This window comes from Littorina saxatilis, linkage group LG6 (assembly GCF_037325665.1).
Source record: "Littorina saxatilis isolate snail1 linkage group LG6, US_GU_Lsax_2.0, whole genome shotgun sequence".
NCBI classification, from domain to species: domain Eukaryota; kingdom Metazoa; phylum Mollusca; class Gastropoda; order Littorinimorpha; family Littorinidae; genus Littorina; species Littorina saxatilis.
The window spans coordinates 19729201-19739716 of NC_090250.1; the positions used below are offsets into that span (position 1 = coordinate 19729201).

At 49.4% G+C, this 10516-nt stretch overlaps 54 non-coding genes across 54 annotated transcripts; all 54 read left to right on the forward strand.

The window, feature by feature from the left end:
* The first annotated feature begins 41 nt into the window (after positions 1-41).
* On the forward strand, positions 42-160 carry LOC138969870 (5S ribosomal RNA). Its single transcript, XR_011456662.1, has one exon. It is a non-coding gene; the product is annotated as a 5S ribosomal RNA (ribosomal RNA).
* Positions 161-235: 75 nt separating this feature from the next.
* LOC138969871 (5S ribosomal RNA) lies at positions 236-354 on the forward strand. The gene has a single exon (XR_011456663.1). It is a non-coding gene; the product is annotated as a 5S ribosomal RNA (ribosomal RNA).
* Positions 355-429: 75 nt separating this feature from the next.
* LOC138969872 (5S ribosomal RNA) lies at positions 430-548 on the forward strand. Its single transcript, XR_011456664.1, has one exon. It is a non-coding gene; the product is annotated as a 5S ribosomal RNA (ribosomal RNA).
* A 75-nt stretch (positions 549-623) lies between these two features.
* Positions 624-742, forward strand: LOC138969875 (5S ribosomal RNA). The gene has a single exon (XR_011456666.1). It is a non-coding gene; the product is annotated as a 5S ribosomal RNA (ribosomal RNA).
* Positions 743-817: 75 nt separating this feature from the next.
* LOC138969876 (5S ribosomal RNA) lies at positions 818-936 on the forward strand. Its single transcript, XR_011456667.1, has one exon. It is a non-coding gene; the product is annotated as a 5S ribosomal RNA (ribosomal RNA).
* Positions 937-1011: 75 nt separating this feature from the next.
* Positions 1012-1130, forward strand: LOC138969877 (5S ribosomal RNA). The gene has a single exon (XR_011456668.1). It is a non-coding gene; the product is annotated as a 5S ribosomal RNA (ribosomal RNA).
* A 75-nt stretch (positions 1131-1205) lies between these two features.
* On the forward strand, positions 1206-1324 carry LOC138969878 (5S ribosomal RNA). The gene has a single exon (XR_011456669.1). It is a non-coding gene; the product is annotated as a 5S ribosomal RNA (ribosomal RNA).
* A 75-nt stretch (positions 1325-1399) lies between these two features.
* LOC138969879 (5S ribosomal RNA) lies at positions 1400-1518 on the forward strand. Its single transcript, XR_011456670.1, has one exon. It is a non-coding gene; the product is annotated as a 5S ribosomal RNA (ribosomal RNA).
* Positions 1519-1593: 75 nt separating this feature from the next.
* Positions 1594-1712, forward strand: LOC138969880 (5S ribosomal RNA). The gene has a single exon (XR_011456671.1). It is a non-coding gene; the product is annotated as a 5S ribosomal RNA (ribosomal RNA).
* Positions 1713-1787: 75 nt separating this feature from the next.
* On the forward strand, positions 1788-1906 carry LOC138969881 (5S ribosomal RNA). Its single transcript, XR_011456672.1, has one exon. It is a non-coding gene; the product is annotated as a 5S ribosomal RNA (ribosomal RNA).
* A 75-nt stretch (positions 1907-1981) lies between these two features.
* On the forward strand, positions 1982-2100 carry LOC138969882 (5S ribosomal RNA). Its single transcript, XR_011456673.1, has one exon. It is a non-coding gene; the product is annotated as a 5S ribosomal RNA (ribosomal RNA).
* A 75-nt stretch (positions 2101-2175) lies between these two features.
* LOC138969883 (5S ribosomal RNA) lies at positions 2176-2294 on the forward strand. Its single transcript, XR_011456674.1, has one exon. It is a non-coding gene; the product is annotated as a 5S ribosomal RNA (ribosomal RNA).
* A 75-nt stretch (positions 2295-2369) lies between these two features.
* Positions 2370-2488, forward strand: LOC138969884 (5S ribosomal RNA). Its single transcript, XR_011456675.1, has one exon. It is a non-coding gene; the product is annotated as a 5S ribosomal RNA (ribosomal RNA).
* A 75-nt stretch (positions 2489-2563) lies between these two features.
* On the forward strand, positions 2564-2682 carry LOC138969886 (5S ribosomal RNA). The gene has a single exon (XR_011456677.1). It is a non-coding gene; the product is annotated as a 5S ribosomal RNA (ribosomal RNA).
* A 75-nt stretch (positions 2683-2757) lies between these two features.
* On the forward strand, positions 2758-2876 carry LOC138969887 (5S ribosomal RNA). The gene has a single exon (XR_011456678.1). It is a non-coding gene; the product is annotated as a 5S ribosomal RNA (ribosomal RNA).
* A 75-nt stretch (positions 2877-2951) lies between these two features.
* LOC138969888 (5S ribosomal RNA) lies at positions 2952-3070 on the forward strand. Its single transcript, XR_011456679.1, has one exon. It is a non-coding gene; the product is annotated as a 5S ribosomal RNA (ribosomal RNA).
* A 75-nt stretch (positions 3071-3145) lies between these two features.
* LOC138969890 (5S ribosomal RNA) lies at positions 3146-3264 on the forward strand. The gene has a single exon (XR_011456680.1). It is a non-coding gene; the product is annotated as a 5S ribosomal RNA (ribosomal RNA).
* A 75-nt stretch (positions 3265-3339) lies between these two features.
* On the forward strand, positions 3340-3458 carry LOC138969891 (5S ribosomal RNA). Its single transcript, XR_011456681.1, has one exon. It is a non-coding gene; the product is annotated as a 5S ribosomal RNA (ribosomal RNA).
* A 75-nt stretch (positions 3459-3533) lies between these two features.
* LOC138969892 (5S ribosomal RNA) lies at positions 3534-3652 on the forward strand. The gene has a single exon (XR_011456682.1). It is a non-coding gene; the product is annotated as a 5S ribosomal RNA (ribosomal RNA).
* A 75-nt stretch (positions 3653-3727) lies between these two features.
* LOC138969893 (5S ribosomal RNA) lies at positions 3728-3846 on the forward strand. Its single transcript, XR_011456683.1, has one exon. It is a non-coding gene; the product is annotated as a 5S ribosomal RNA (ribosomal RNA).
* A 75-nt stretch (positions 3847-3921) lies between these two features.
* LOC138969894 (5S ribosomal RNA) lies at positions 3922-4040 on the forward strand. The gene has a single exon (XR_011456684.1). It is a non-coding gene; the product is annotated as a 5S ribosomal RNA (ribosomal RNA).
* A 75-nt stretch (positions 4041-4115) lies between these two features.
* Positions 4116-4234, forward strand: LOC138969895 (5S ribosomal RNA). Its single transcript, XR_011456685.1, has one exon. It is a non-coding gene; the product is annotated as a 5S ribosomal RNA (ribosomal RNA).
* A 75-nt stretch (positions 4235-4309) lies between these two features.
* Positions 4310-4428, forward strand: LOC138969896 (5S ribosomal RNA). The gene has a single exon (XR_011456686.1). It is a non-coding gene; the product is annotated as a 5S ribosomal RNA (ribosomal RNA).
* Positions 4429-4503: 75 nt separating this feature from the next.
* Positions 4504-4622, forward strand: LOC138969898 (5S ribosomal RNA). Its single transcript, XR_011456688.1, has one exon. It is a non-coding gene; the product is annotated as a 5S ribosomal RNA (ribosomal RNA).
* Positions 4623-4697: 75 nt separating this feature from the next.
* Positions 4698-4816, forward strand: LOC138969899 (5S ribosomal RNA). Its single transcript, XR_011456689.1, has one exon. It is a non-coding gene; the product is annotated as a 5S ribosomal RNA (ribosomal RNA).
* Positions 4817-4891: 75 nt separating this feature from the next.
* On the forward strand, positions 4892-5010 carry LOC138969900 (5S ribosomal RNA). The gene has a single exon (XR_011456690.1). It is a non-coding gene; the product is annotated as a 5S ribosomal RNA (ribosomal RNA).
* A 75-nt stretch (positions 5011-5085) lies between these two features.
* Positions 5086-5204, forward strand: LOC138969901 (5S ribosomal RNA). The gene has a single exon (XR_011456691.1). It is a non-coding gene; the product is annotated as a 5S ribosomal RNA (ribosomal RNA).
* Positions 5205-5279: 75 nt separating this feature from the next.
* LOC138969902 (5S ribosomal RNA) lies at positions 5280-5398 on the forward strand. The gene has a single exon (XR_011456692.1). It is a non-coding gene; the product is annotated as a 5S ribosomal RNA (ribosomal RNA).
* Positions 5399-5473: 75 nt separating this feature from the next.
* Positions 5474-5592, forward strand: LOC138969903 (5S ribosomal RNA). Its single transcript, XR_011456693.1, has one exon. It is a non-coding gene; the product is annotated as a 5S ribosomal RNA (ribosomal RNA).
* A 75-nt stretch (positions 5593-5667) lies between these two features.
* Positions 5668-5786, forward strand: LOC138969904 (5S ribosomal RNA). The gene has a single exon (XR_011456694.1). It is a non-coding gene; the product is annotated as a 5S ribosomal RNA (ribosomal RNA).
* A 75-nt stretch (positions 5787-5861) lies between these two features.
* On the forward strand, positions 5862-5980 carry LOC138969906 (5S ribosomal RNA). Its single transcript, XR_011456695.1, has one exon. It is a non-coding gene; the product is annotated as a 5S ribosomal RNA (ribosomal RNA).
* A 75-nt stretch (positions 5981-6055) lies between these two features.
* LOC138969907 (5S ribosomal RNA) lies at positions 6056-6174 on the forward strand. The gene has a single exon (XR_011456696.1). It is a non-coding gene; the product is annotated as a 5S ribosomal RNA (ribosomal RNA).
* A 75-nt stretch (positions 6175-6249) lies between these two features.
* LOC138969908 (5S ribosomal RNA) lies at positions 6250-6368 on the forward strand. Its single transcript, XR_011456697.1, has one exon. It is a non-coding gene; the product is annotated as a 5S ribosomal RNA (ribosomal RNA).
* A 75-nt stretch (positions 6369-6443) lies between these two features.
* LOC138969910 (5S ribosomal RNA) lies at positions 6444-6562 on the forward strand. The gene has a single exon (XR_011456699.1). It is a non-coding gene; the product is annotated as a 5S ribosomal RNA (ribosomal RNA).
* A 75-nt stretch (positions 6563-6637) lies between these two features.
* Positions 6638-6756, forward strand: LOC138969911 (5S ribosomal RNA). Its single transcript, XR_011456700.1, has one exon. It is a non-coding gene; the product is annotated as a 5S ribosomal RNA (ribosomal RNA).
* Positions 6757-6831: 75 nt separating this feature from the next.
* Positions 6832-6950, forward strand: LOC138969912 (5S ribosomal RNA). The gene has a single exon (XR_011456701.1). It is a non-coding gene; the product is annotated as a 5S ribosomal RNA (ribosomal RNA).
* Positions 6951-7025: 75 nt separating this feature from the next.
* Positions 7026-7144, forward strand: LOC138969913 (5S ribosomal RNA). The gene has a single exon (XR_011456702.1). It is a non-coding gene; the product is annotated as a 5S ribosomal RNA (ribosomal RNA).
* A 75-nt stretch (positions 7145-7219) lies between these two features.
* Positions 7220-7338, forward strand: LOC138969914 (5S ribosomal RNA). Its single transcript, XR_011456703.1, has one exon. It is a non-coding gene; the product is annotated as a 5S ribosomal RNA (ribosomal RNA).
* A 75-nt stretch (positions 7339-7413) lies between these two features.
* Positions 7414-7532, forward strand: LOC138969915 (5S ribosomal RNA). Its single transcript, XR_011456704.1, has one exon. It is a non-coding gene; the product is annotated as a 5S ribosomal RNA (ribosomal RNA).
* A 75-nt stretch (positions 7533-7607) lies between these two features.
* Positions 7608-7726, forward strand: LOC138969916 (5S ribosomal RNA). Its single transcript, XR_011456705.1, has one exon. It is a non-coding gene; the product is annotated as a 5S ribosomal RNA (ribosomal RNA).
* Positions 7727-7801: 75 nt separating this feature from the next.
* On the forward strand, positions 7802-7920 carry LOC138969917 (5S ribosomal RNA). Its single transcript, XR_011456706.1, has one exon. It is a non-coding gene; the product is annotated as a 5S ribosomal RNA (ribosomal RNA).
* A 75-nt stretch (positions 7921-7995) lies between these two features.
* LOC138969918 (5S ribosomal RNA) lies at positions 7996-8114 on the forward strand. The gene has a single exon (XR_011456707.1). It is a non-coding gene; the product is annotated as a 5S ribosomal RNA (ribosomal RNA).
* Positions 8115-8189: 75 nt separating this feature from the next.
* LOC138969919 (5S ribosomal RNA) lies at positions 8190-8308 on the forward strand. The gene has a single exon (XR_011456708.1). It is a non-coding gene; the product is annotated as a 5S ribosomal RNA (ribosomal RNA).
* A 75-nt stretch (positions 8309-8383) lies between these two features.
* On the forward strand, positions 8384-8502 carry LOC138969921 (5S ribosomal RNA). Its single transcript, XR_011456710.1, has one exon. It is a non-coding gene; the product is annotated as a 5S ribosomal RNA (ribosomal RNA).
* Positions 8503-8577: 75 nt separating this feature from the next.
* On the forward strand, positions 8578-8696 carry LOC138969922 (5S ribosomal RNA). Its single transcript, XR_011456711.1, has one exon. It is a non-coding gene; the product is annotated as a 5S ribosomal RNA (ribosomal RNA).
* A 75-nt stretch (positions 8697-8771) lies between these two features.
* Positions 8772-8890, forward strand: LOC138969923 (5S ribosomal RNA). The gene has a single exon (XR_011456712.1). It is a non-coding gene; the product is annotated as a 5S ribosomal RNA (ribosomal RNA).
* A 75-nt stretch (positions 8891-8965) lies between these two features.
* On the forward strand, positions 8966-9084 carry LOC138969924 (5S ribosomal RNA). Its single transcript, XR_011456713.1, has one exon. It is a non-coding gene; the product is annotated as a 5S ribosomal RNA (ribosomal RNA).
* A 75-nt stretch (positions 9085-9159) lies between these two features.
* LOC138969925 (5S ribosomal RNA) lies at positions 9160-9278 on the forward strand. Its single transcript, XR_011456714.1, has one exon. It is a non-coding gene; the product is annotated as a 5S ribosomal RNA (ribosomal RNA).
* Positions 9279-9353: 75 nt separating this feature from the next.
* On the forward strand, positions 9354-9472 carry LOC138969926 (5S ribosomal RNA). The gene has a single exon (XR_011456715.1). It is a non-coding gene; the product is annotated as a 5S ribosomal RNA (ribosomal RNA).
* Positions 9473-9547: 75 nt separating this feature from the next.
* On the forward strand, positions 9548-9666 carry LOC138969927 (5S ribosomal RNA). Its single transcript, XR_011456716.1, has one exon. It is a non-coding gene; the product is annotated as a 5S ribosomal RNA (ribosomal RNA).
* A 75-nt stretch (positions 9667-9741) lies between these two features.
* Positions 9742-9860, forward strand: LOC138969928 (5S ribosomal RNA). The gene has a single exon (XR_011456717.1). It is a non-coding gene; the product is annotated as a 5S ribosomal RNA (ribosomal RNA).
* Positions 9861-9935: 75 nt separating this feature from the next.
* Positions 9936-10054, forward strand: LOC138969929 (5S ribosomal RNA). Its single transcript, XR_011456718.1, has one exon. It is a non-coding gene; the product is annotated as a 5S ribosomal RNA (ribosomal RNA).
* A 75-nt stretch (positions 10055-10129) lies between these two features.
* On the forward strand, positions 10130-10248 carry LOC138969930 (5S ribosomal RNA). The gene has a single exon (XR_011456719.1). It is a non-coding gene; the product is annotated as a 5S ribosomal RNA (ribosomal RNA).
* Positions 10249-10323: 75 nt separating this feature from the next.
* On the forward strand, positions 10324-10442 carry LOC138969933 (5S ribosomal RNA). The gene has a single exon (XR_011456721.1). It is a non-coding gene; the product is annotated as a 5S ribosomal RNA (ribosomal RNA).
* The last annotated feature ends 74 nt before the right edge of the window (positions 10443-10516 follow it).

The following is a 10516-nucleotide window of genomic DNA, read 5'->3' on the forward strand; positions in this document are numbered from 1 at the left end:
TTCCCTCAGCATTGATAGGGCTTAATTTTCACTTCACTTTCGCCAACGGCCACACCACGTTGAAAGCACCGGTTCTCGTCCGATCACCGAAGTTAAGCAACGTCGGGCCCGGTTAGTACTTGGATGGGTGACCGCCTGGGAACACCGGGTGCAGTTGGCAACCTTTATTTTATTTGATTTTGGTTCAATGTTCCTTCCCTCAGCATTGATAGGGCTTAATTTTCACTTCACTTTCGCCAACGGCCACACCACGTTGAAAGCACCGGTTCTCGTCCGATCACCGAAGTTAAGCAACGTCGGGCCCGGTTAGTACTTGGATGGGTGACCGCCTGGGAACACCGGGTGCAGTTGGCAACCTTTATTTTATTTGATTTTGGTTAAATGTTCCTTCCCTCAGCATTGATAGGGCTTAATTTTCACTTCACTTTCGCCAACGGCCACACCACGTTGAAAGCACCGGTTCTCGTCCGATCACCGAAGTTAAGCAACGTCGGGCCCGGTTAGTACTTGGATGGGTGACCGCCTGGGAACACCGGGTGCAGTTGGCAACCTTTATTTTATTTGATTTTGGTTAAATGTTCCTTCCCTCAGCATTGATAGGGCTTAATTTTCACTTCACTTTCGCCAACGGCCACACCACGTTGAAAGCACCGGTTCTCGTCCGATCACCGAAGTTAAGCAACGTCGGGCCCGGTTAGTACTTGGATGGGTGACCGCCTGGGAACACCGGGTGCAGTTGGCAACCTTTATTTTATTTGATTTTGGTTAAATGTTCCTTCCCTCAGCATTGATAGGGCTTAATTTTCACTTCACTTTCGCCAACGGCCACACCACGTTGAAAGCACCGGTTCTCGTCCGATCACCGAAGTTAAGCAACGTCGGGCCCGGTTAGTACTTGGATGGGTGACCGCCTGGGAACACCGGGTGCAGTTGGCAACCTTTATTTTATTTGATTTTGGTTAAATGTTCCTTCCCTCAGCATTGATAGGGCTTAATTTTCACTTCACTTTCGCCAACGGCCACACCACGTTGAAAGCACCGGTTCTCGTCCGATCACCGAAGTTAAGCAACGTCGGGCCCGGTTAGTACTTGGATGGGTGACCGCCTGGGAACACCGGGTGCAGTTGGCAACCTTTATTTTATTTGATTTTGGTTAAATGTTCCTTCCCTCAGCATTGATAGGGCTTAATTTTCACTTCACTTTCGCCAACGGCCACACCACGTTGAAAGCACCGGTTCTCGTCCGATCACCGAAGTTAAGCAACGTCGGGCCCGGTTAGTACTTGGATGGGTGACCGCCTGGGAACACCGGGTGCAGTTGGCAACCTTTATTTTATTTGATTTTGGTTAAATGTTCCTTCCCTCAGCATTGATAGGGCTTAATTTTCACTTCACTTTCGCCAACGGCCACACCACGTTGAAAGCACCGGTTCTCGTCCGATCACCGAAGTTAAGCAACGTCGGGCCCGGTTAGTACTTGGATGGGTGACCGCCTGGGAACACCGGGTGCAGTTGGCAACCTTTATTTTATTTGATTTTGGTTAAATGTTCCTTCCCTCAGCATTGATAGGGCTTAATTTTCACTTCACTTTCGCCAACGGCCACACCACGTTGAAAGCACCGGTTCTCGTCCGATCACCGAAGTTAAGCAACGTCGGGCCCGGTTAGTACTTGGATGGGTGACCGCCTGGGAACACCGGGTGCAGTTGGCAACCTTTATTTTATTTGATTTTGGTTAAATGTTCCTTCCCTCAGCATTGATAGGGCTTAATTTTCACTTCACTTTCGCCAACGGCCACACCACGTTGAAAGCACCGGTTCTCGTCCGATCACCGAAGTTAAGCAACGTCGGGCCCGGTTAGTACTTGGATGGGTGACCGCCTGGGAACACCGGGTGCAGTTGGCAACCTTTATTTTATTTGATTTTGGTTAAATGTTCCTTCCCTCAGCATTGATAGGGCTTAATTTTCACTTCACTTTCGCCAACGGCCACACCACGTTGAAAGCACCGGTTCTCGTCCGATCACCGAAGTTAAGCAACGTCGGGCCCGGTTAGTACTTGGATGGGTGACCGCCTGGGAACACCGGGTGCAGTTGGCAACCTTTATTTTATTTGATTTTGGTTAAATGTTCCTTCCCTCAGCATTGATAGGGCTTAATTTTCACTTCACTTTCGCCAACGGCCACACCACGTTGAAAGCACCGGTTCTCGTCCGATCACCGAAGTTAAGCAACGTCGGGCCCGGTTAGTACTTGGATGGGTGACCGCCTGGGAACACCGGGTGCAGTTGGCAACCTTTATTTTATTTGATTTTGGTTAAATGTTCCTTCCCTCAGCATTGATAGGGCTTAATTTTCACTTCACTTTCGCCAACGGCCACACCACGTTGAAAGCACCGGTTCTCGTCCGATCACCGAAGTTAAGCAACGTCGGGCCCGGTTAGTACTTGGATGGGTGACCGCCTGGGAACACCGGGTGCAGTTGGCAACCTTTATTTTATTTGATTTTGGTTAAATGTTCCTTCCCTCAGCATTGATAGGGCTTAATTTTCACTTCACTTTCGCCAACGGCCACACCACGTTGAAAGCACCGGTTCTCGTCCGATCACCGAAGTTAAGCAACGTCGGGCCCGGTTAGTACTTGGATGGGTGACCGCCTGGGAACACCGGGTGCAGTTGGCAACCTTTATTTTATTTGATTTTGGTTAAATGTTCCTTCCCTCAGCATTGATAGGGCTTAATTTTCACTTCACTTTCGCCAACGGCCACACCACGTTGAAAGCACCGGTTCTCGTCCGATCACCGAAGTTAAGCAACGTCGGGCCCGGTTAGTACTTGGATGGGTGACCGCCTGGGAACACCGGGTGCAGTTGGCAACCTTTATTTTATTTGATTTTGGTTAAATGTTCCTTCCCTCAGCATTGATAGGGCTTAATTTTCACTTCACTTTCGCCAACGGCCACACCACGTTGAAAGCACCGGTTCTCGTCCGATCACCGAAGTTAAGCAACGTCGGGCCCGGTTAGTACTTGGATGGGTGACCGCCTGGGAACACCGGGTGCAGTTGGCAACCTTTATTTTATTTGATTTTGGTTAAATGTTCCTTCCCTCAGCATTGATAGGGCTTAATTTTCACTTCACTTTCGCCAACGGCCACACCACGTTGAAAGCACCGGTTCTCGTCCGATCACCGAAGTTAAGCAACGTCGGGCCCGGTTAGTACTTGGATGGGTGACCGCCTGGGAACACCGGGTGCAGTTGGCAACCTTTATTTTATTTGATTTTGGTTAAATGTTCCTTCCCTCAGCATTGATAGGGCTTAATTTTCACTTCACTTTCGCCAACGGCCACACCACGTTGAAAGCACCGGTTCTCGTCCGATCACCGAAGTTAAGCAACGTCGGGCCCGGTTAGTACTTGGATGGGTGACCGCCTGGGAACACCGGGTGCAGTTGGCAACCTTTATTTTATTTGATTTTGGTTAAATGTTCCTTCCCTCAGCATTGATAGGGCTTAATTTTCACTTCACTTTCGCCAACGGCCACACCACGTTGAAAGCACCGGTTCTCGTCCGATCACCGAAGTTAAGCAACGTCGGGCCCGGTTAGTACTTGGATGGGTGACCGCCTGGGAACACCGGGTGCAGTTGGCAACCTTTATTTTATTTGATTTTGGTTAAATGTTCCTTCCCTCAGCATTGATAGGGCTTAATTTTCACTTCACTTTCGCCAACGGCCACACCACGTTGAAAGCACCGGTTCTCGTCCGATCACCGAAGTTAAGCAACGTCGGGCCCGGTTAGTACTTGGATGGGTGACCGCCTGGGAACACCGGGTGCAGTTGGCAACCTTTATTTTATTTGATTTTGGTTAAATGTTCCTTCCCTCAGCATTGATAGGGCTTAATTTTCACTTCACTTTCGCCAACGGCCACACCACGTTGAAAGCACCGGTTCTCGTCCGATCACCGAAGTTAAGCAACGTCGGGCCCGGTTAGTACTTGGATGGGTGACCGCCTGGGAACACCGGGTGCAGTTGGCAACCTTTATTTTATTTGATTTTGGTTAAATGTTCCTTCCCTCAGCATTGATAGGGCTTAATTTTCACTTCACTTTCGCCAACGGCCACACCACGTTGAAAGCACCGGTTCTCGTCCGATCACCGAAGTTAAGCAACGTCGGGCCCGGTTAGTACTTGGATGGGTGACCGCCTGGGAACACCGGGTGCAGTTGGCAACCTTTATTTTATTTGATTTTGGTTAAATGTTCCTTCCCTCAGCATTGATAGGGCTTAATTTTCACTTCACTTTCGCCAACGGCCACACCACGTTGAAAGCACCGGTTCTCGTCCGATCACCGAAGTTAAGCAACGTCGGGCCCGGTTAGTACTTGGATGGGTGACCGCCTGGGAACACCGGGTGCAGTTGGCAACCTTTATTTTATTTGATTTTGGTTAAATGTTCCTTCCCTCAGCATTGATAGGGCTTAATTTTCACTTCACTTTCGCCAACGGCCACACCACGTTGAAAGCACCGGTTCTCGTCCGATCACCGAAGTTAAGCAACGTCGGGCCCGGTTAGTACTTGGATGGGTGACCGCCTGGGAACACCGGGTGCAGTTGGCAACCTTTATTTTATTTGATTTTGGTTAAATGTTCCTTCCCTCAGCATTGATAGGGCTTAATTTTCACTTCACTTTCGCCAACGGCCACACCACGTTGAAAGCACCGGTTCTCGTCCGATCACCGAAGTTAAGCAACGTCGGGCCCGGTTAGTACTTGGATGGGTGACCGCCTGGGAACACCGGGTGCAGTTGGCAACCTTTATTTTATTTGATTTTGGTTAAATGTTCCTTCCCTCAGCATTGATAGGGCTTAATTTTCACTTCACTTTCGCCAACGGCCACACCACGTTGAAAGCACCGGTTCTCGTCCGATCACCGAAGTTAAGCAACGTCGGGCCCGGTTAGTACTTGGATGGGTGACCGCCTGGGAACACCGGGTGCAGTTGGCAACCTTTATTTTATTTGATTTTGGTTAAATGTTCCTTCCCTCAGCATTGATAGGGCTTAATTTTCACTTCACTTTCGCCAACGGCCACACCACGTTGAAAGCACCGGTTCTCGTCCGATCACCGAAGTTAAGCAACGTCGGGCCCGGTTAGTACTTGGATGGGTGACCGCCTGGGAACACCGGGTGCAGTTGGCAACCTTTATTTTATTTGATTTTGGTTAAATGTTCCTTCCCTCAGCATTGATAGGGCTTAATTTTCACTTCACTTTCGCCAACGGCCACACCACGTTGAAAGCACCGGTTCTCGTCCGATCACCGAAGTTAAGCAACGTCGGGCCCGGTTAGTACTTGGATGGGTGACCGCCTGGGAACACCGGGTGCAGTTGGCAACCTTTATTTTATTTGATTTTGGTTAAATGTTCCTTCCCTCAGCATTGATAGGGCTTAATTTTCACTTCACTTTCGCCAACGGCCACACCACGTTGAAAGCACCGGTTCTCGTCCGATCACCGAAGTTAAGCAACGTCGGGCCCGGTTAGTACTTGGATGGGTGACCGCCTGGGAACACCGGGTGCAGTTGGCAACCTTTATTTTATTTGATTTTGGTTAAATGTTCCTTCCCTCAGCATTGATAGGGCTTAATTTTCACTTCACTTTCGCCAACGGCCACACCACGTTGAAAGCACCGGTTCTCGTCCGATCACCGAAGTTAAGCAACGTCGGGCCCGGTTAGTACTTGGATGGGTGACCGCCTGGGAACACCGGGTGCAGTTGGCAACCTTTATTTTATTTGATTTTGGTTAAATGTTCCTTCCCTCAGCATTGATAGGGCTTAATTTTCACTTCACTTTCGCCAACGGCCACACCACGTTGAAAGCACCGGTTCTCGTCCGATCACCGAAGTTAAGCAACGTCGGGCCCGGTTAGTACTTGGATGGGTGACCGCCTGGGAACACCGGGTGCAGTTGGCAACCTTTATTTTATTTGATTTTGGTTAAATGTTCCTTCCCTCAGCATTGATAGGGCTTAATTTTCACTTCACTTTCGCCAACGGCCACACCACGTTGAAAGCACCGGTTCTCGTCCGATCACCGAAGTTAAGCAACGTCGGGCCCGGTTAGTACTTGGATGGGTGACCGCCTGGGAACACCGGGTGCAGTTGGCAACCTTTATTTTATTTGATTTTGGTTAAATGTTCCTTCCCTCAGCATTGATAGGGCTTAATTTTCACTTCACTTTCGCCAACGGCCACACCACGTTGAAAGCACCGGTTCTCGTCCGATCACCGAAGTTAAGCAACGTCGGGCCCGGTTAGTACTTGGATGGGTGACCGCCTGGGAACACCGGGTGCAGTTGGCAACCTTTATTTTATTTGATTTTGGTTAAATGTTCCTTCCCTCAGCATTGATAGGGCTTAATTTTCACTTCACTTTCGCCAACGGCCACACCACGTTGAAAGCACCGGTTCTCGTCCGATCACCGAAGTTAAGCAACGTCGGGCCCGGTTAGTACTTGGATGGGTGACCGCCTGGGAACACCGGGTGCAGTTGGCAACCTTTATTTTATTTGATTTTGGTTAAATGTTCCTTCCCTCAGCATTGATAGGGCTTAATTTTCACTTCACTTTCGCCAACGGCCACACCACGTTGAAAGCACCGGTTCTCGTCCGATCACCGAAGTTAAGCAACGTCGGGCCCGGTTAGTACTTGGATGGGTGACCGCCTGGGAACACCGGGTGCAGTTGGCAACCTTTATTTTATTTGATTTTGGTTAAATGTTCCTTCCCTCAGCATTGATAGGGCTTAATTTTCACTTCACTTTCGCCAACGGCCACACCACGTTGAAAGCACCGGTTCTCGTCCGATCACCGAAGTTAAGCAACGTCGGGCCCGGTTAGTACTTGGATGGGTGACCGCCTGGGAACACCGGGTGCAGTTGGCAACCTTTATTTTATTTGATTTTGGTTAAATGTTCCTTCCCTCAGCATTGATAGGGCTTAATTTTCACTTCACTTTCGCCAACGGCCACACCACGTTGAAAGCACCGGTTCTCGTCCGATCACCGAAGTTAAGCAACGTCGGGCCCGGTTAGTACTTGGATGGGTGACCGCCTGGGAACACCGGGTGCAGTTGGCAACCTTTATTTTATTTGATTTTGGTTAAATGTTCCTTCCCTCAGCATTGATAGGGCTTAATTTTCACTTCACTTTCGCCAACGGCCACACCACGTTGAAAGCACCGGTTCTCGTCCGATCACCGAAGTTAAGCAACGTCGGGCCCGGTTAGTACTTGGATGGGTGACCGCCTGGGAACACCGGGTGCAGTTGGCAACCTTTATTTTATTTGATTTTGGTTAAATGTTCCTTCCCTCAGCATTGATAGGGCTTAATTTTCACTTCACTTTCGCCAACGGCCACACCACGTTGAAAGCACCGGTTCTCGTCCGATCACCGAAGTTAAGCAACGTCGGGCCCGGTTAGTACTTGGATGGGTGACCGCCTGGGAACACCGGGTGCAGTTGGCAACCTTTATTTTATTTGATTTTGGTTAAATGTTCCTTCCCTCAGCATTGATAGGGCTTAATTTTCACTTCACTTTCGCCAACGGCCACACCACGTTGAAAGCACCGGTTCTCGTCCGATCACCGAAGTTAAGCAACGTCGGGCCCGGTTAGTACTTGGATGGGTGACCGCCTGGGAACACCGGGTGCAGTTGGCAACCTTTATTTTATTTGATTTTGGTTAAATGTTCCTTCCCTCAGCATTGATAGGGCTTAATTTTCACTTCACTTTCGCCAACGGCCACACCACGTTGAAAGCACCGGTTCTCGTCCGATCACCGAAGTTAAGCAACGTCGGGCCCGGTTAGTACTTGGATGGGTGACCGCCTGGGAACACCGGGTGCAGTTGGCAACCTTTATTTTATTTGATTTTGGTTAAATGTTCCTTCCCTCAGCATTGATAGGGCTTAATTTTCACTTCACTTTCGCCAACGGCCACACCACGTTGAAAGCACCGGTTCTCGTCCGATCACCGAAGTTAAGCAACGTCGGGCCCGGTTAGTACTTGGATGGGTGACCGCCTGGGAACACCGGGTGCAGTTGGCAACCTTTATTTTATTTGATTTTGGTTAAATGTTCCTTCCCTCAGCATTGATAGGGCTTAATTTTCACTTCACTTTCGCCAACGGCCACACCACGTTGAAAGCACCGGTTCTCGTCCGATCACCGAAGTTAAGCAACGTCGGGCCCGGTTAGTACTTGGATGGGTGACCGCCTGGGAACACCGGGTGCAGTTGGCAACCTTTATTTTATTTGATTTTGGTTAAATGTTCCTTCCCTCAGCATTGATAGGGCTTAATTTTCACTTCACTTTCGCCAACGGCCACACCACGTTGAAAGCACCGGTTCTCGTCCGATCACCGAAGTTAAGCAACGTCGGGCCCGGTTAGTACTTGGATGGGTGACCGCCTGGGAACACCGGGTGCAGTTGGCAACCTTTATTTTATTTGATTTTGGTTAAATGTTCCTTCCCTCAGCATTGATAGGGCTTAATTTTCACTTCACTTTCGCCAACGGCCACACCACGTTGAAAGCACCGGTTCTCGTCCGATCACCGAAGTTAAGCAACGTCGGGCCCGGTTAGTACTTGGATGGGTGACCGCCTGGGAACACCGGGTGCAGTTGGCAACCTTTATTTTATTTGATTTTGGTTAAATGTTCCTTCCCTCAGCATTGATAGGGCTTAATTTTCACTTCACTTTCGCCAACGGCCACACCACGTTGAAAGCACCGGTTCTCGTCCGATCACCGAAGTTAAGCAACGTCGGGCCCGGTTAGTACTTGGATGGGTGACCGCCTGGGAACACCGGGTGCAGTTGGCAACCTTTATTTTATTTGATTTTGGTTAAATGTTCCTTCCCTCAGCATTGATAGGGCTTAATTTTCACTTCACTTTCGCCAACGGCCACACCACGTTGAAAGCACCGGTTCTCGTCCGATCACCGAAGTTAAGCAACGTCGGGCCCGGTTAGTACTTGGATGGGTGACCGCCTGGGAACACCGGGTGCAGTTGGCAACCTTTATTTTATTTGATTTTGGTTAAATGTTCCTTCCCTCAGCATTGATAGGGCTTAATTTTCACTTCACTTTCGCCAACGGCCACACCACGTTGAAAGCACCGGTTCTCGTCCGATCACCGAAGTTAAGCAACGTCGGGCCCGGTTAGTACTTGGATGGGTGACCGCCTGGGAACACCGGGTGCAGTTGGCAACCTTTATTTTATTTGATTTTGGTTAAATGTTCCTTCCCTCAGCATTGATAGGGCTTAATTTTCACTTCACTTTCGCCAACGGCCACACCACGTTGAAAGCACCGGTTCTCGTCCGATCACCGAAGTTAAGCAACGTCGGGCCCGGTTAGTACTTGGATGGGTGACCGCCTGGGAACACCGGGTGCAGTTGGCAACCTTTATTTTATTTGATTTTGGTTAAATGTTCCTTCCCTCAGCATTGATAGGGCTTAATTTTCACTTCACTTTCGCCAACGGCCACACCACGTTGAAAGCACCGGTTCTCGTCCGATCACCGAAGTTAAGCAACGTCGGGCCCGGTTAGTACTTGGATGGGTGACCGCCTGGGAACACCGGGTGCAGTTGGCAACCTTTATTTTATTTGATTTTGGTTAAATGTTCCTTCCCTCAGCATTGATAGGGCTTAATTTTCACTTCACTTTCGCCAACGGCCACACCACGTTGAAAGCACCGGTTCTCGTCCGATCACCGAAGTTAAGCAACGTCGGGCCCGGTTAGTACTTGGATGGGTGACCGCCTGGGAACACCGGGTGCAGTTGGCAACCTTTATTTTATTTGATTTTGGTTAAATGTTCCTTCCCTCAGCATTGATAGGGCTTAATTTTCACTTCACTTTCGCCAACGGCCACACCACGTTGAAAGCACCGGTTCTCGTCCGATCACCGAAGTTAAGCAACGTCGGGCCCGGTTAGTACTTGGATGGGTGACCGCCTGGGAACACCGGGTGCAGTTGGCAACCTTTATTTTATTTGATTTTGGTTAAATGTTCCTTCCCTCAGCATTGATAGGGCTTAATTTTCACTTCACTTTCGCCAACGGCCACACCACGTTGAAAGCACCGGTTCTCGTCCGATCACCGAAGTTAAGCAACGTCGGGCCCGGTTAGTACTTGGATGGGTGACCGCCTGGGAACACCGGGTGCAGTTGGCAACCTTTATTTTATTTGATTTTGGTTAAATGTTCCTTCCCTCAGCATTGATAGGGCTTAATTTTCACTTCACTTTCGCCAACGGCCACACCACGTTGAAAGCACCGGTTCTCGTCCGATCACCGAAGTTAAGCAACGTCGGGCCCGGTTAGTACTTGGATGGGTGACCGCCTGGGAACACCGGGTGCAGTTGGCAACCTTTATTTTATTTGATTTTGGTTAAATGTTCCTTCCCTCAGCATTGATAGGGCTTAATTTTCACTTCACTTT